This window comes from Struthio camelus, chromosome 11 (genome assembly GCF_040807025.1).
Source record: "Struthio camelus isolate bStrCam1 chromosome 11, bStrCam1.hap1, whole genome shotgun sequence".
Lineage (NCBI taxonomy): Eukaryota > Metazoa > Chordata > Aves > Struthioniformes > Struthionidae > Struthio > Struthio camelus.
The window spans coordinates 9960878-9980526 of record NC_090952.1 but is presented as its reverse complement, the minus strand read 5'-3'; the positions used below and the strand labels follow the sequence as shown (position 1 = coordinate 9980526).

Below are 19649 nucleotides of genomic sequence, written 5' to 3'. Positions count from 1 at the left end.
ATTAAGTCAGGGTTTATTTCATCCACTTGCTGACAGAGTCAGTCTAACAAAACCCATCAAGTTGTACCACTGTTTTGCACCACAACTGAGATCACAAACCAGTAAGATAGCGCCATAATAAAATTCACTAAGTAATGAGTAATAGCTGAGGCTAAACTGAGTATTCTGAAATATTAGAGTACTACCACAAAGATACTGGTAAAAGCTGTAAGTCTTTCATATCGTATTTTGGACAACTTCTTTTACACAGAAGCTGCCTTTGCAGAGTACGCTTCAGAAAAGTGGCATTGCTATTTTTATCCTTTTACCTTCATAAATTCTGACTTCTCTATATAGAACAGCCTAAAATCTTCCCAATAGGGTGAACAATGAGATTTTACAACTAGCCCAAAAATTGGGGCATTGTTAAAAGCGTCAGCTACAGAGATGCTACAGCCACACCGCTATCTACTGGTAGATTTCTTCTGAGAGTTGTATGAATCTATATAGGCAATGTTAAGAAGAGTGGCTATAGGAACTGGGTTACTTGCTGGTATTTTCTCCAAATCAAAAGTGGCATGTGAAAAAAAAAAAAGTGTTATCAGCAATTATGCCTTTATACTGCATGATTATTCAGTGCCTCCAATTAACTGCAGAGTTGCATCTTACCGGATGCTGTATAGAAGAGTGCACAAGGAAACAGCGTCTTCCTGAGTAGCTTAAAATCTAAACAGACAGTTGACACAAGAAGCAGGAAGAAGAGACGGAAACAGCCTACTGTTGACAATTATATATACACAGAGACATATGTGAAAATCCTAAACACATATGGAGAACGCTTACTGGAATTAACAAATGAGGAAAAGGGCTCGACAGGAAACAAGGAGCAACAGAGCTGAGAATCACTGCTCCCGTCTCTGCCACTGCCAACACGCACTCCGCTTCATTTCATCTCCAAGGTAAACGAGTGGGAGCGACAGGAGCAGATGCCGCAACCGTGAGTACAGCAGGAACACGCACAGTGGTGAGAAGGAGCAGCCCAAAGGAGTTCAATAGCAGCCAGTGCTAAACCATTGCTGCAGCAGGCATTACCCCTCTCTCCTTCCCCCGGGAGGCAGTGCCAAAGCCCTCTGCTTCCCACGCTCAGAGGGCAGGGGAGAACCTGCTGTAAGGCACCACACTTGGGGCTACAGCTCCTGACCGCCCGGAAGGAGCCCAAGGCCCACGCAGCAAGAAGAGCAGCCTTCCCAGGTGCCTGCGCGCAGGCTGTTGTGCCACGTGACTGAGCAAAGTTCACTTTTCATCCATTAGGTGCTTTCAATAATAAGTGATGTGCTTCAAGAAGGTCAAGGAAAGTTCATTGAAAAGCCCAAAAGATACCTTTATTATTGTCATAGCATTCATTTTCTCTCTCTCTTTCTGCATTCATCTCCATTCTGCATTTCATCCCCATTAACATGTTCAAATACATCAGCAAAAAAAAGAAACTGACTCCACTGAAAGTAGTTTTAATATCTATAAAAAGATTAAATGTAATTATAGAGTATATTAGCATTCAGCTGCTATTCCAGTAATAACCCGCTTTCTCCCTTTGTCTCCAGTTCTTTAACATGCTTCCCCTTGGCTATTTCTTCCCCATGGCCCAGCAGGAGCCTTCCACAGGAGGCCTGTTTGGCCCCAGCAGCTGGTGAGCCCAGTGCACGTCTGACACAGGCATTTTCCAGTAGTTCAGCTGAGACTACAACCAACATCTCCTAACAGTCTTCCCCAGCACTGGGAAGACTAACCCTGAAGCTAATACAAGATCAGCCAGGCCCAGCTTTACACTTCTGGATGCCCTCAGCAATATCGCTGAACCTTGTCATGGGATGTAATTTTTTTCCCATTCACCATCACTGTGGCTTACAGCACTGTCACATTTTAACATAATTATGTATTCTTTACTCCTGCACCAAAAATAGTAACGCCTTGAAAAGCACAGGTTAAGATTTGTGTCTCTGAAGCAGGACACTGTCCTAAATCAATTCAAGGAATGCTTTGCAAGATAAATTTATACGAAAGTCTGCCAGTTGTGTGATTCAACCTATAGATGCTTAATAAAGAAGAACTGAAACTCAGATTTTGAAAAGCATGAGGAGAGGTGGCAGGTATGAAGAGTCATTTCTATTCCTTCAGTTGTCTTTAATCATGCTTTTTCCTGAAACTGAGCAGGCCAGAAGTATACATTTCCTAATCTGTTACATCGCTTAATTTTTCCACATATGATACAGTCATCCTCTAAATAATGCTATAGAAAGTAAGATTTTAAGATTCAAGGAAGAACACTGAAGGAGTGCAAAGTTAAGTTTTTTGCATAATATTTCTTAATATTTCTCCTGAAAGTCAAGGTCCTTCCCCTTAATTACTATCTTTTGTCAAACATTCAAACTGATGAAGGAATCCAGTCCATTTTCAGTAATAATTTTATTTTGAGGCTACTTTTGAATCAGTCTTTGATACTGCTGCAGAGATACTTTCATTGTATTCATTTTCTGAGAGCAATGAACACTGCCGCTTTGCACTAGAGGAGGACGTGTCATCTTACCTTTTGACTTGATCAGCTTCAAAAGTATGCATAAAAATTACTCCCTGCTGTGGCCTCCATTTCAAGAAGAAAATTTGTAGAGTCAACATAAGGACAAATTTAGCAAAATAAAGTGAAATGTCAGTCTGGAACAAGACTGTATTTCCTATGATTGAAGATGAAGGAACTTCTCATACTTTCTACAAGAAAGCATCTTTGCTCCTGGCCATTGCCTGCTTAAGTGCTGTCCAACTCCAACTCCCCCAGTACTGAAAATGGAGAAAAAAAACGACTAGTGAAAATCCAAGTTGGAAAAAAGCAAAATAAAGACCTGTGCTTGGGCATGATGTTTCTGAGCAGTCCCTCCCAGCAATACTACTCAGTGACAATAAAACCAGAATTTAAGCCCACAATCACAATTTTATAGTATTTGAGGAACTTCAGTTATTATCTTATTCTCAGAGCTACTCCAGTACCCTCAGGCACTGCAGAAAAGGATAAATTTCTGCTGTTATCTCCTGGATATATGCAGACAGGAATCAGAGCTAGATACGCTCTGCCTCAAGTATTCTTGAAGTGAAGGAATAAGACATCCTCCCAAGGTTACTGAGCTTAAGTTGACAGGGATCCCAAAGCAAAGCCTGTAGCCTCAGCAGCAGTACAAACTCACAGCATCACACAAGATGTAAGTGAAGCTGGAAGATTTGTTCACTAAGGATCCCTAATCCTTCACTGCTCCTGTGCTGCTTGGTTACTTCTGCTGCACTGCACTCCTGCAAAAAGCAGGAAGTCAAACACAGGAGGAGTCTCCTTACCCAGCTGTGCCTCCTGGCAAGGCAGCTACTGCCACCCTAAACCAACTTTGGGATGCAGAGCCATCAGGAAAAAACTGGGGACAGCTACAGGGGGATCAAACATCCAAGGCAGCAAAGCAACCTAGGGAGACTACAGTCTTCACACACCAAGCACAGAGATCTTCAGGCTGCTTTAAACAGCTAGGTTTAAAGATGTCTTAAACAGAAGAGGGGGATTTCAAGCCTGCTTCAATGCAGCAACAACACTGAGTACTTCTCAGGAGACCATTATACAGTAGTATTTAGCCCTAGTACAAGCTTAAGTAAAGACTTTATATGCCCTTACTCTGTAGCAATTCTGTTCAGTCTAAATGACTATTTAGAAGGGATGATCTCATGCTTGTGTTGCTCTTACTTCCCCTCTTTTTTCCTTTTCCTTCCCCCCCCCCACCAACCTTGTCTTCCAGCTTTTTCTGCCCTCATCCTAGTTCCTCCTATGCCTTTGTCACTGTTTTCAGTCTTTTTCTGTTCTTTGCAGACAGCTCTCCCCTGCTGTACTGAATGGACCATTCAAAGCACCTCCTCCTGTTACCTGCCCACTGATTTCACTCACCAGAACAGATGCTGTTCCCAAAGTACCAATTCAGCTCAGCAAGGGGGGAGTGCCTAAGACTAACAGCAGCAAGAAATTAGTGTCAGTTTGTTGCAAGAAAACAAAAAAACCCCAAAGCTAAAAATCCAGGTTCAGCAGGATGGGAGAGAGATGGCAATTTTACAGGAGTCCAGTAACATACAATGTATGGATATACTTTAAGGCAAAATTCTCAGGTAAATAAGAGCTTACATGTGAGAGGAGTTCAAGCCCATTTTGTTCGTTTTATGATTAACACATGACCCACTTGGATCCAGAAATCCTGCATAACCATGGGATTTGCCAGGGGTGGGGATGAAAATGAACTTCAGAGTAGACTGGCACCAAATATTTTAGCCAAACATCCAGAAGGATGTCTGCAAAGCATCTTTACAGTGAAAATAAAGAAGTTATCAGTGAGCATAAGCTGCATTATCAATGCCATTGCAACACAAACTCTTCCCAGCCAAACACTGTTCTAGTAATTAAAGTAAAAACATTGCTTTAGGATTAGTTTCTCATGTCTTCATTATTATCCAAGCAAATCAAGATTAAACCACACAGGAACCTAACTATCTGAATTTCAGATCTGATTTCAGTTGTTGTCGTCTTCTTTCAAATGCTTAGCCTCAGGAGAAATCACTTCCAGTTCTTGCTTCATGCAGGTTAGATTATCCCTCTGAAAACAAGGTATTTCTCTAGCTGGAAGACTTGTTAGGTTTTGACCCTCATTAAAATCTGCACCAGAGAAATCACGCCCCTGAGAACCAGGCACCTCTTTATTTCCATCTCAAATATACTTACATTATCAGATGAACACTAAGTTAAGGGCAAAGTTATCTGGTTGAACTAAACAAGTCAGTCTCTGTCCCTCCTCTTATGAGAGGCTTCCCATTCTTCTGAACATACTAGTTATCTTTCTTTGCATCTGTTCCCTACTCTTAAATAGGAGTTCAAACTGGAAGAACTATTCAAAAAAAACCATAGATGATGATTTCTATAGGAAATAACAAATATCTTTGCCTGAGGTCCTGTGCTAACGCAGACATCTCACCCAGCATAGCCCAAGATCGCATTGGCCCTGTTCACTGATGTGCTGCGTTGGTGGCTTGCAGTCATTCTGTGACTGCCTCCTCCTCTGTCACTTCCAATTAATAAGCTCCTAGCTTATAACAAAAATGTATTGTTTTTGTGCATGACCTTGCACTTTGTCCTATTGAATTTCATTCAGCTATTATTACTCTGGTCCTCAAGGTCATCTGATTCTTCCTGTAGGATGGTCCAAACTCCCCCTGTGTGACAGGGCCCCAAAAATTCGCAGGCACCAAATAAATTGCTTCTAGTAATTTCTTTTGTCAAAGGAATTAAATGATTAAATAAGATCTACTAGGAGCAATTCATGAAGGACCTTCACATAGCAGTCATTTCTGGGCCCCTGAAGCTTCTTAGTCTCAGCTTCTGAGTAAAGCAGCACAGTCACCTAGCTTAAGGTCACCGGAAAACTGAAGTCTGAGGTTGCACTGGCTTGTTCACCACTGTTGGAAATGAAGTGAAGTCTTAGCCCATTCCTGATAACGGATCTGTGTTCCAAAGAATCCTTCCTTCCAGGTTTTTCCCCCCTTGCCCTTGTATTTTCTGCCTGAGGTGTAGAATGATGACATATCCTGAGAATAACTGGTTTTATAGCATCTTACAGGACAGTTTGGAAATATTTTGACACAGGTGTGATTATTACACATAACTCAGAAATGCGTTTCAGAAATGTTAGGTTAGTCACATTACCAGCAATAATGAAACCAAGACTAGAGTGGAGAAGAGTCTTTATTCCTTTACAGAAAGATCACAACTACTCTTACCACTGGTCCCTTTTGCCCTTGGTTTATTTAAGCAGCCATAAAACAACGTTTTGGAGTTCAGAAGTTCATTTCTCTTCTACAGAAAGATGCGAGTGAAACCAGTCATTCACCTGTAACATGGTACAAAAATAATGAACATAGAAGCAGGGATTGCTAACCTGGAGCATAGTGAGAAACCAACACCCCATGAGAATCACTGCTTCTTACCTCTTCTCCCTCTCAGTGTTTATTTACCTCTGCAAACATGCACGAAGGAGACAACCTTGTCCAATGGCCTTAGCTATCCCCTTTGATACTTGTTCTGACCATGTGTCATCTTTGTGGGAGGATACAGGAAGGACACTGCTGCACGGATCCTTCCTGTAACAGCAGCACAGATCACCCAGCGCATCCTGCTTAGGGCTTTGTCAAGATGCAGCGCATGCACTATGCGGACTAGACACCAATTCTTAACACTTTTTTCCCCCCTAAAAGGTTACAGAACACTTAGAATCTCAGTCCCTAGACACATGACGCTCGCTGGACTATTCTCGCACACAGTTTCTCCTCAAAATGTAAATGCAGCTTCAAAACAATTCAGAAGAATTATGCAAGCTTCATGACATTCAAGTAAAAGTGTAATTAACTGATAGCAAAGTAGAAAAATTGGAGCTTTTCCCAGAGCCTCCCAGAGGACTCACCTGAGTCTAATAGCAAACCTCTTCCAGTGTCACAACAAATTCCAAACACACCAGTTCTGAGGATTGTAACGTGAACCCATATTCTGCAGATTTAAATAGACTTACAGTCAAGCACAGACTTGATAATTTTTAAATATTTCCTCTGTTTTCATTAGATTGTTCATAGGGATAACTGGAAAAATTGCCTTCAAACAATTGAGTCCTAAAAACACCCTTCATTTTTTATCTCTGTGCATAATACCATACCTTTAGTTTTTGAATAATGAAATATTGCAGCTCCCTGTCAAACTAATTTGAGGAAACACTCACATGAAGACAGACTATTCAGACTGTTACAGCAGAAAGAGAAACAGACTCTGGGAGTGCGTATCCTACTGTAAATCTCTTAAGAACTGCAAGAGTCAGGGCAGTAAAAGTGTTTAATGTCTTGGGCCGCTCAAGCTAGTTCCCGTCAACTCATTCTCTAGAGCACTTAGTCTTTAAGCATGTAGTTAATGAAGAAAAATGAAACCATGACCATGAATGACAGTCAGGGATTTGGTATTTTATACCCAGTAACCAAAAGAAATAATTTGCAAATAACATATCTGTCCTTGCCTGCACCCTAAGAGGTGTGCAAGAGAACTGAATGCATGCTGGTACCAGAATCTGCTCCCTCACTCCTCCCTTTTTTTAAGTATATCCACATTTGATAAATTTTATGAAATGAGGCATTGTGGAGAAAAATTCTACGTTACTAGTTAATGACTTCCTTGGAAATCACTCATGTTAGTCATGAAGGAAGATTTTGTAGGATGTGCCGCTATACACCAACTAACAGCTAACTACACAATTCCTGGCAAGAAATGGATAACTCCAGTCATAACAATGCAGTATATAAAGGGAGTAAATCTACTGACATAAACACAATATGCAAATATGCTTAAAAAAACACCAATGAAGTGGGCTGGGCAGAAGTTGAAATTTCGTCTCATGACAAGTATCAGAATTTTCAGAATCAAATGCAATTAAAATCATCCCAAAGGAAATATTCCAAATATTCACTATTTCATTATTTCAAACATCTGTTGATTTTCTTCCTACTCTTAATTACACACAAGTTTGATATTCTGAAGATAAGCATTCATAATTTCCTTTAGGTATTTTTAATTCAATCTAAGTGATCAAGAAATTTCATTAACTACACCCGCTTTTTTCTGATTGAAAACTGCAGATACAAGAGAAAACAGAAACTTGTCTGACAGCTTCAAAGGATTAAGCATGAATTAATCAAGCAGAATATTCTTGAAAATTAGGAGATATTCCTACAGTTGTCTCAAACTCATTCTTGGCCAAGGTTTACAAAATTCAAACACAGCTTCTGTCCCTCTCTCCTAAGCTTAACTGAGGCCCACCCGTTGTTCATCTCCTCGTACCTCACTGAGCCCACGTGTGGGAGCTTAGTTTCAATTCTCATCCCACCACCAGCCAAAGCAACAGATTTCCCTGTGTACCCACTTTGCTTGGAAGTAACTTGCCACATGGAGCAGCACTGTGGATAAACCGCTAAAGATTGGACATGACACTGGCTTACTTGCAAGGCAGCACAGAAAGGCTTCCTCTAATGCTAGCATTGCTGGAGAGGCCCGAATCCCTTTTGCATGAATCCAGAAATTTCAACACTTTACAAAATTTGTGTGGCAAGGAGGTAGCCACTATTGAGGAGCGGAAACAGAAGTGTGTCAGGGAGGTGTCAGAGACCTCAGTGATATTGGCTTAAGTGCAGGCAAGAGATATTTTCCATAGCACACGGGATTACTCCATAGGGCTACCGGTTACTGCCTGAGCTGCCCCAAGCTGGACTCCAGCTCTCCCTCTCCCACACCAGGAGACCACCACTAAGTTTCCTCTGTAACCAGACAGTTTAGTTATTACTTCTGTCAGTACTTATACAGCAAATACAGCTGTGCCAGAAGCTTTGCTCTTGATGGACCAGGTAGGACAGAAGTAACCTCACCCTGCAATAACTGCACGTGGTGTACATCACCCAGCGCACCAAAGACAACCCCACGCTACTTAAGCGAGCGGATGTTACTCAAGGACACGCCATAGGAAGATGACACTCTTCAATATTATTTATGGTTTACCCCCCACCAGGTACTGGTCTCTGCACAGTACGTGGAAACAAGAACAGTCCTTTCCACAAGTCCATAAATTCTAGTCACAAATTAATTTCAAGGTCCAGTTGGTGGGAGGTATAAGTGTATTTTGAATAACATCCCAAAAGCATCTGAAGAGAAGTCAGCCCCTTAAGAACCTAAGTGAAGGCTACAGCAGCTAGGCTGCCTTGGAGCCCAGCGCTGCACCCCCTGCCGGGGGCATCAGCGCTGGCCTGCTGGGGAGGGGAGAGGCTGAGGAGATAAACAGACTCAGCAACCTCCTGTTGAGACCATCAGACGTAGCTTTTAAGAAATACTGACAAAATACTTGGGGAATTTTCCTGGTTAACAGGCAGAAAGATTCATGTGCATCTGTGTGTCTGCAGAGCTACAGAGGCATCCAATGGTGAATGCTGGGCGAGAACTCCAGCGAAGCTGATAATTCAGCTCCAAGCAATTGACCTTTGCTTTCTGCTGCAATAAAAAAAAAAAAAAAAATCACACTGAACTGTTTGGATTTCATGTCAGTGCAACATGCGATTCCCCTGTCATTCTGCCCAAATTATGCATACTTATGAAAAATGTTAATCCTAGGTGGTTATTTTGCAATAAATTGTTTCTTTGGGGTATATCAATGCAAGCATTTTAGCACTTAAGGTCATATAATTAGAGTCAGATTGATCTCCTTTCCTATGTATTTCTTTTCCTATACATAGTGTCTATTTTAATTTCTACAGGAAGATCTACACAAACTTCATAACCCAAATGAAGTATGTCTTATGCAAAGACATTCTCTGTTTAAGCAATGCTAGCATTTCTTTCCCCAGAAAGAGAAAAGAGAAGCCTGTCATTCATTTCAGCAGACAAAAAGATCTAGTTATGTTATGCACCACTTGTTGAATCCAGGTTGGTGTTAAATCTGGCAGGTGTTTTTAGGCACAGCTAAATAAAGGTACCCATCACTCCAGAACATTTGGATTTCTCTCACGTTCAGCAAATCACTAATGGCAGTAGTCTGATGGATATATTTTTGATCTGGTTCTAAATATCTGTCTAAGAAAACCACAAAATAAAAATTTACTATAATGAATTTTTTTAAGCCTTTACTGCTTTTCTCTAATGGTGTTTTCTTCTCCTTGCAAAATGTACACCCATCTGATTGACACTGAAGGAAAGAACAGGCACAGAAGGAAAATACACCTAGCAGCATGGCCACTTCACAAAGGTCATTTCTTTCTCAGAATTTCAATTGCTTACATTTGCTTCTTTACTGATAATTTCAAATTGCTATACAACATCATGTTAGGTAGGGGGCTGAACAGTGATCCTCCTTCTCCCCACCCTCCCCATATCCACAATAAGTCATTTTATCCCAAAGAGGTACTTCAGAACAACGTTTACCAAACCAAAGTAACACACTACATAACAATAAAACACCCTCTCCCTTCTCCCTACCTCCCTTGCAGCTCTCCAGTAAGCAAGCTCAATCTGCACAAGTGTTATAAAGCCCTGGAAAAAGCCATCAACCTTGACACTGCCTGGTTGTTTAAGATGAATATAAAAATAACCTCATTTGCGCAAGCTCTTATTTTCATAAGACACGTACTAAATACTAGCAAGATTGTTTTTTGCTTTTTTAAACAGCATATGATAGAAATACTCCTGTGATATTTCATTTTTTCTGGACAGTACCATTTCCTGTAATGGGCAAGATTCAGATAAGGTAGCAGAAGAGGTAAGGCTCATGTAAGACAACATTAATTTCCTCCTCTTCATTCCAAGTTACTCAGACTATATATTTAACTTTTGAGGGCCTTTTTCTTCCTGCACTGTATGTGGGACTCATTAAATACTGACCTAAATCCATCTCCCTTCGTTTCCACGTAACACAGCAGATTTTGCGATGGCTCTGATCGGGTGCGTGGAGCTGCCCACCCCAATTCCATTAACTAAGAGTCATTGCCTGCCCACTTACACCCTCAGCTCCCCACTATTTCTGGATCAAGCAAAGTCTGGAGAGGAAACGGATCTGACACCAAGAGAAACACCATTTACCTTATTTCTTGCTCTTTTTCTGGGCACTGAAAAGAGAAACTGAATTATAATAGAAAACGAAAGATTACATAAACCTGCACCATTAAATAAACCTATTAAAACAGCAGCTGTTCAGCTGATTTATTTTCTAGGTCTCTCTCCATTCAGTTTTGCTTTTAGTTTTTCAGTGCAGTTTTGAACTCTGAACCTGGCTGAGGATAAGACAAGAAGAAATGCCTTGAGATGTTTTGGTTATTTCTGCCTCTCCTAAAAAACGACCTAGAGCAGAACTTCCCTGTGCTTACCACCACTCCCAAGACTGCCTGAATCAGAGTGAATGAATTGGCATCTAAAGTTATAATTTCATTTGCACAAAACACAGTCAGAAGTCTTTTTGGAATAACTGTATCTCACAACGTGCTAGCAGGGACAGAAGGGACGTTCCAGAGGCAAGACATCCACGTTTTCTTGGCTAAACTACACTTTCATGCATATTACAAATCCAGCTTTGACATCACAGCTTTTTCCATGTACTATCAAAAGTCACTAACTGGGAAGAAATTAGTTTCCAAGTCCTTAAGTGCTAAAAAGTGCAGCGCAGATAAAGAAGATGCACCATGCAGAGCACACAGGAGGAGCAAATAGCCACCTCTGAATTTGCTATTGCTGTTACTTTAGTTAACAGTCAGTTTGTTAGAGCAGTAATGGTCCATAGTGAACTAACAAACCAGCAGTTAATTGCTAAGTAATTATTGGTTTCTTGGGGATTATTGCTGAAATAAATCTCAGAAGTTGTGTGCTGTTAAGTAACTTACTATTTACTTAAAGCTGGCAACGAAGTCCAGTGGTAGCTGCGGTAGTCAATGTCAGTCAGCCATACCATTAATTCTGGTACCCTGTGTACATAGAAAACAGTGCAAAAGTCCCTTATTGTCTGCAAGTGCTTATTTGAAAGAGCATCACCAAAGACTCCGGGGGGGGGGGAGGAGGGGGAGCTTATTCAACACTGGGTTTCATGCCCGCAGAAGGGCTGCAGGGCTGAGCGCAGGCATGCCTGTCGCTCAGTGCAACAGCACAGCCTCCTCCCACCACCCTCGAGTCATAGCACAAGGTTTTTTGTAAATCCTCATTTAGAAGTTCGCAGAGTCATACATTACTGGACTGCATGCTTATGATTTTGCTTCCAGAAAGCAAATAGCTTATTAAAATCTAAAGAAAGTTAGATCAAAAGATAATGGCCACACTGGGGACCCACAATAATACTGATTGAAATAACACCTGGAACTGCATACACTGCACTTTGATAGTCCTTATACCAACAACATACTTCCCATCCATGCTAATTTCTTGACAACAGAACAATACCACAGTAAAGGGTCAAAAGTAATTTGTATTTCATGGTGCTTTCTACTTTTAGAGACGGACCTTATGTTTTACATGCCAGCAAGAGACCCTTACAACACATTTGATGCTTCCTCATCCTATTTCAGCAGCCCAGTCTTGTACCCCTCCATGAGAGGGGCATCCCCGAACAGCTCTGAGCACTGCGAGAGGGGCAGAGGGCCTTGGTCACAATACAGGTAGCTCCAGCTACGTAAGGGGGAACCCACAGCTTCGCCACATGACAAAGAGGCCAGCGATTTTTCTGGTAGTCAGATTAGTCCAACTTTCTATCTAACAAACCTCAACACCACCAATAGCACCTTTTGCTGCTTGGAAATCTTAAGTTTCATGGGACAATAAGGCCAATCTATGCTGTTGGACATTTGGCCATCACAGGTCTGCTGGCAGTGACTCCCAAGAAGCCTCAGTGAGGGAAGGAGGGTTCCCAGCAGTGTAAGACCATGCCTGCAAGCACCACGGCAGGACTCAGCTGCCTGCAGTGGAGGTTGGCTCCTCCAGGGCAGGGCTGCAGCCTGAACAGGTTTCTGCTACCTGTTTCATAAATGAAGAGAGGACTTAATCATCAAGAACACAGCGCTCATTCAGCAGGCTTTTAGTAGGGTGAGCTACAGGTAATGCAAAAAATAGAGTTTTAAAGATGGGTCCATAAGCTAAGAGGTGAGCAAGAGAGAACACAGTTCTACATAAAGCCCCACTGGTGTGGATGAGGATGACCTGAAGGCACTCACACCTGCAACATGTTTCAAAATAGGCAGGTGTTGATGTGTGTTACATATCAGTAAACCAAGCTACAGAAAGGTCAAGAGACCTGCAGAGCTGAGAAGAAACCTGTGTAATATATCCCAGTACAGAATCCTGTGATGATTCCTTTCTTCTCCCTGCAATAGAGACCTAAGGCAAAGCATGACAAGGAATTAATGAACTATGAACACTGAAGTGAAAGCCAAAACATAAGGCCTGAGTTAATTCACCAGTTTTACTGAGAACAGGTGAGGATTTGACATCCTGGGGAGAAGACTAGGATTGGAGGCTAAAACAAAAACAAAAAAACCAAAACACAAAACCCCCCAGCCAACTGTATACTTTGCCTTAGGCTTCTCCAAAATCTGCATTTTGAGATCCTAATGAAATCTATTAAAAACTTTCAGCTTCCCCTATTCTGACAATAACTGGCAATTTCAGCATTACATCAAACACCTGTTAAAGGGGACCTGTTAAAGAGAAGGGCAGGTATTGTTTTCTTCATCACACACTTCTCTACTTAGAGAAGAGTCAAGACATGACTTTTACTTTCCAGTTTTCCTCCTCTTTTAGTTGCTATTTAGACCTTGGTGCCTTAAGTGCAAGTTCTCCCAAGGGCTGAACTTCTCAGGACACGATCGGAAGGGACGAAGCAGAGGGGACAAAGCTGCGAACTGCTGCCAGGTCTGTACCCAGGTCTGCTCACTCACCAGCTCCCACCTCAGGTTCACAGTGGCTGTAATTCTCACAGCTTCCCTCCCCGCCCCTTTGAACTCCTTCTGTTTAAATTGCTATCATATATCTTTCCCACTTCCTGAACAGTTTTCTCATTATTCTTATCAGCAGAGACAATTTACAGCTTCTCACTAGTTCTTCTACAGAGAAGACTCACAGGGCAGTATATATATTTAAGCAAAACATATGGAGCTCTTTCTGCACAGAACAATTAAATACAGGAAGGAGGCGGGCAGGACAGTCATCTAGAGACAACTCTACCTTTTTTAGTGCAGCAGCAGTCCTAAGCTCGGTTTTGGACATTGCTTTCTGGTTCTCTTGCAAGCAAGAGCGCCTTTGGACATGGCCTCCTTGCCCACACAACTTAAACTTTAAAAATACATTTTTACTGGTAAGAACTCGCTAGTCACTAGTTTGCTTTACAGGAGAAGAGAACACCAAGCCCAGCAAAAGTTCCCCTCAGACTCCGTTCCTGCTCAGAGGACAGCAGCTTAAACAGCTCAAACAATGAAACTTTAGGAGAGTCCAACAAGCATCCTGGTGACCCTCGCAGGGTCGACCCCTGAGCTCTGACCTTATTTCTTCATTGCACGCAGCTGCTACTCTTGTTTTTAATAAGCTTATTAAATCACATGGCTATCACGATGCAAAAAGGTTAAACAAAAGTCACCTGAAGGTTCATTCATGAGTGAACAGAACTAGAAAGCGCTGGGAAGAAAACACAGCGCAGAAGGATCACTGGAGATTTCTCCTCCTCTTCACTTTCCCCTCTGCTACTGAAGGAGGAAAAAAGAGCATACGGAGACCGAGGGCTCAGGCGCACTCCCTCCCTCAAACGTTGCAGGAGGTGGCTGCACTTTAACAGCCTCTCCATAGGCAGTACTGTAAAGCAGATGTTGCAACCAGCTCACAACAATTATTACGCTCATTATTTGCTAGCAGGAATTTTAAGCTACCACATAAGACACGGCTGCCAGAGGAAAGTTTAAAAAAAAGTCTTGATAAAATATGCATAAGTGACTATGAAAATATAATAGCACATAACTGTCAGAATAACTTTGAATACACTAAAGCATATCTGCTTACTTTACAGCACACACAATTTACGGTAATAAGTTTTGGAAAGTAATACAGCAGTGCTGCTAAAAATGCCAGAGCAGCTGCCTCAGTTATTATAAAAAGGCTAATTTTTACTCATTTGTGACACTGCTTCATAGACGGGAAACAGCTGCAGTTTCACCCAGCTGCATCCTGATGCTAAGCGCACACCTCCAGGCAGTCGGAGGACAGCACGCATCGCCTTACTTGACAGCCCTCAGTCCCCGTGCCTTTCCGGGAAGCAGCCTGAAGGTCACTGCGATGAGCGCTCGGCCAGGTCCCTCTGCCGGGGAGCGGCGCCAGCAGCCGCCGGGGCCCCAGGAGCCAGCCCGGCGCGGCAGCATCGCGGGCGGCCGCCGCGCTGCACCGACGCGCGAGGACGGCCAAAGGGCTTCCTACCTGGTGCAAGTTGCTACTCCCCCTCTCAGCCTGGAGCCCTAGACGCTGGCGCTTCTCCTTAATTGCTGAGATAACACGAAATTTCTCTAGCAAGAAGCGGGGAGAGGGGAAAAAAAGGGAGGAAAAAAGAGAGAGAGAGAGAGAGAGACAGGTTCTATTGGCTGCTGCCTCCTCCTTAAAGAGGTGGCTTCAAACGCCTCTCTCCCTCCCTATTTATTTTCTCTCCCGGCGCGACGAGCGGTTTGGAGGGAGAGCCCCGGCGCGCTGCTCCCGGCTCGGAGGCGGCACGCCGGGGCGAGCGCTGCCGGCTGCCTGCAGCGCAGCGGCACCACGCGCGGCGCATGCTAACGGGGCTGGCGGCAGCCGAGCCCGCTCCCCAGTCGCCACCCTCCGAAGCGCCGAGCGCCCTTCTCCTTTGGGGACGCTCCTTAGGAGCGGGGTCGGGATTCATACACCGGCTCACCTGTGAAAGCATAAAAGGAGCTGTGAGCCAGAACACAGCACAGCACCCCGAACACGGGGAAAATCCCTACTTGCTGTTGCGTGACAGATACTAAAAGCAAAAACTAACGGGACATCCCCAGGTAGGGAGCATTTGCCTGCTGCCATCTATCAAAGGAGCAAAGCCCTGAAGAACAGAGGCTTAAACATCTGCTGGCTCAGAGATAAACGCGTGATTTTTATACGCTAGAGTCATGCCTGAACGATTGGCTACATTATGACCAGGAATTAGTTCTAAAGTACCACATTTATCATTAAATCCTAATAAATATTAGGGAAGGGCTCAAGCTGCAAGAGCAACGCCCTCAGCTCGGCAGCGCTCGGGCCGGGGCCGGCTCAGGCCTCGCACAAACACAAAGCCACGACCGCACGGCAAAAACCCCGGTGCTCATACAGCCAGAGCAGAGCAGAGCACAGCAGCACTGCTGAAGTGCAAGCTGTTTAAACTTCCTTAAAATCAGCTATTCAATTTTTAGTTACAAATTCTTAAAATATTTGGTCGTTTGTTGACTGCAGTGGAAGAGCTCAAGACAGATCATAACTTTTGGGCTCAATTTTCCCCTTACACATAGAAGGGTAGCTGGATGCCTACTTGGGAGTGCAATGCTGATTATTTACACAAACTGGCTTTATTATTCAGCATGGTCACAGCATGCTTGCTTTCCTGAATTTAGCTTTGATTTTCAGGGTTTTGCTTCTCTCCTCAGGGATGGAAGGAAGCTTCAGTCAATACCACTCCTCGCCCACATGCTGGTGTTGCTGCTGGCCGCTTCTCAATAGCTTTCCAGCAAGCAAACCCACAATTAATGACTGTAGATGCAAAAAACTTTGAACATCTTGCAAGCATCACCATCAAAAACACTATACAAAGTTAAAGATACATATATTTTTAAAAAAAACACTACAAACAGTGACCACATGGTCAAACACCTTGCTTCCTGCTTGGGCAGATCCATGAGACTTTGGCTGATAACGCCCATCCTAGCTCGCAGGAAAACACGTACAAAATTCACCTCCTGCTTACAACACACATACCGGCCTGCAGTTGCTAGTTTCCCCCACCACAGTAGACACCCTTTAAACAAGGGAGAACAGCTTGCAGGTAGGTTTAAACTAGGTGAAACAGGTTTTGAATTCATGGCTTTGCCATGGGTGACTACAGGCAAAATAACTTTCCCTTCACTGGGGTCCCTCAACTGCAATGAGGGCAAATACTTTAAGCATCCTTAAGAACAACTTCGTAGTACAAGAGAGGAAGGGAGACCAAAAAGCTTTGCACAATTGCAATATTTGAAATGTTTTCCTCTATTGGAAATGAGGTTTCAGAGCCTTGAAACATCTCATTTGCCTTTTTAGGCTTTTTTATGGACTTCTTTATTTGAATGTCCTGGGTGAAGTTTCTCATGTAACAAGTCTTGCAACATCTTGTTTAAGGGAAAAAACCACACACATGAATTCTTGCCACTACTTGAGAACAGACTACAAGCCTGTTTTATAGTTCTGTAATAAAATTCTAGAGTATTTAGTCAGACAAAGCATTCACACCATCTATACAGTGGAAACCACACACAGGCACAAAGCCTATACTAGTCACAGCAGTAGCAAGTACCATAGCCTCTCACCCTAACTCACCCATAGTGAGATAAAAGATGACAAAAGGCACAAAAGTTGCTGTTGGATCTTGTTTCCTCTCTTCCTATGTGTAGTCTGGATAACTATTTGTAAGAAATGATGTTAGCACACATTATCAGTTATGAAATTTGATATCACTATTCCAGTACAACACAAATTGATTCAGATATTCTCACCCTCGATATCAATGGTAACGTCAGAAACTGGTGAAATTGCAGCACTTGACCTTTCCCTCAAGAATTTTTGTTAAAGATCTACCATTATCACAGTGATGATACCACAGATATCTACGTACACATATATTTACACACACACTTAATATGTTGATTGCCCTAAGACTTTTGATAGAGTCCTCCAGTATCCACTCAAACAAGGAAGCCTTAAAAATAACATTTTATATGTAATTGCTGCCAGGAATTAGCAACAGGAGAAAATGAAGTGGCCTCTAGCCAATTTTAATACCCGACATTCTTCCTGTCCCGTGACAGACACGAGTTGAGTGATATAGAAGTAACATTTGGCTGACAAAAAAACCCACATCTTTGCAGACAACTCTGCCAACAGACATTACACATTGCACAATGAACATCAGACACCATCGATGTTAAACATGCTCCTCGTGTTTCAAGTCGGAGCCAAAAGATATTTTATGGCTTACATAAAGTTTAGTGGCAACAGCAGAGTCATATTTTTATGGGCCAGTAAAGTCCTCCCGTTCCTGAACGGGTTGTTGGGGAAACAGCTGGCAGTCGCAACCAATTGTGAAATATAGATATTGAAACAGAGTATAAAATATACCTGTCACCTCTCTCACTTTCCAGGATGGACACAAAGCGCTCTGCAGTCTACAGTTTCCTAAACATTAATTAGGATTTCCCACAAAACTTTAGCTTGCACTTTCAAAGTTGACTAGCATATTTACAATACAGTCAATTCCCCCTGAAATCAGACAACTGTTTTTAAAAAGCCATTCTAAAAGTCCAGATTCCATTGAAACAAAAGGTCAAACATTCATCCAAACCGTCTAAAGCTGCAGGCCACACAACAGGCTAGGTCAACACAAACAGTGAAAAACCTTCAAAGAGCATTTTCTGCCTCATCAGAAAGAGGGCACAAAAAAATCACATTCACAATGAAAATCCAAATCCAACAACAACTTCAGAAAACATTTGTTTCAGAATTAACCTTTCCCTTTAAAAGATATTCATAGAAATTTTACTATTGCCATCTTGCATAGCTGGACTTGAATCACAGGATACTTGAAATGTGCGCTTGGTAGGCAAAGCTGGTGCTTCTTCCCTTATTACTGCTAGCAGCTGTCATGGGCAAACAAGCCTCTTCATATCTCACTTTCCAAAGTCCTGCTGTCAGACTGAAAACATCACCATCCCATGGTGACAAAGAGGAAACCATTAAAAACAATTTTTTTGCATGAAAGTGTGACATCTCCCTGCAAACAGAAAACTAGGAACAGGCCTAGGACATGAAGTGATCTCTCAAAAGTACGAGAGATGCTTTCAACAAGGACACCATTCTGGCCCACCAAGGTAAGACTAGGACTATTTATATTGCCAGTGAACAACTCCTCTTGACTTACAGTTCTCTTCAAGAAAAGCCTTAAAAGGTACACTACAGGAACCTGCTTGACAGCTGGTACATGACCAGCCTAAAGTGACTACTATTCATCAATTGAAGAAAGGGGGGGGGGAGGGGAAATACCACTTCGTCTCTCATAGTGAACTTGCTTTTGCAATAGGCACGATTTCACACGTCTTCATTAAGCATCAGTTATATTTGAAAAGACTCTTTCTGCTCATTACCTGACAGAGCTTAAGTGTAAAAAGGCTACAGGCCAAAAAAGTGCTCCATATGATTAGCTCTTATTCTCTGTTCTACATGAAGAACATCATTAAAAGGAAATGATCATACACTGTAACCAGTCCAATTCAGTGCAACTGCTAAAATTAGCATTTTCCTCAAACCTCCTTTGGATACACATTCTCCCTGGGACCTGGAAGAGCTGAGTATCCAGCTCCCACTAGCTTTGGATGTGAGCCATTAGGAGAGGGGTGGGAGACTTTCTACAGACTACTAGCTTCATTGATCAAAAATTATTTAATAGCATTATTTAGTGTTTACATATTCCAACTAGATATGCTAATGCTGTAAACTTAGAAAAGGAGAGGAAGTTGCACAGACTAGCTTAGGAGACCGATAGGAAAGGTCCAAAGTATCAGAGCAAGGTACCTTTTTCTTCCCAGGAAAGCAAATCTGTATTTAATAGAGCACCCAGAAAGGGACACCGCTAACAGGCTAAGAAATATTATGGTGTTTCTCTTGTTAAGCAGTGAAATATGGCTATTAAATTGTTGAAACCTCTGTACTGCTTAAATATGACAGAAGAAAATTGGTCCCAATGAGATGATATTATCTTATTTCACTCTTTTAGAACAGTGAATGTGGA

General features: G+C 42.4%; 1 protein-coding gene across 1 annotated transcript in view; it reads right to left on the bottom strand.

Annotated features, from left to right (window-relative positions):
• The window catches only part of TENM1 (teneurin transmembrane protein 1), a 910925-nt gene extending 895650 nt beyond the window's left edge, over positions 1-15275 (bottom strand). Inside the window, exons 1-2 of the mRNA XM_068956568.1 lie at positions 15053-15275; positions 11491-11571 (exon numbers count right to left, since the gene is read on the bottom strand). The gene's annotated coding sequence lies outside the window, so the exon portion shown is untranslated. The remainder of the gene's footprint in view (positions 1-11490; positions 11572-15052) is intronic.
• Positions 15276-19649: the final 4374 nt, after the last annotated feature.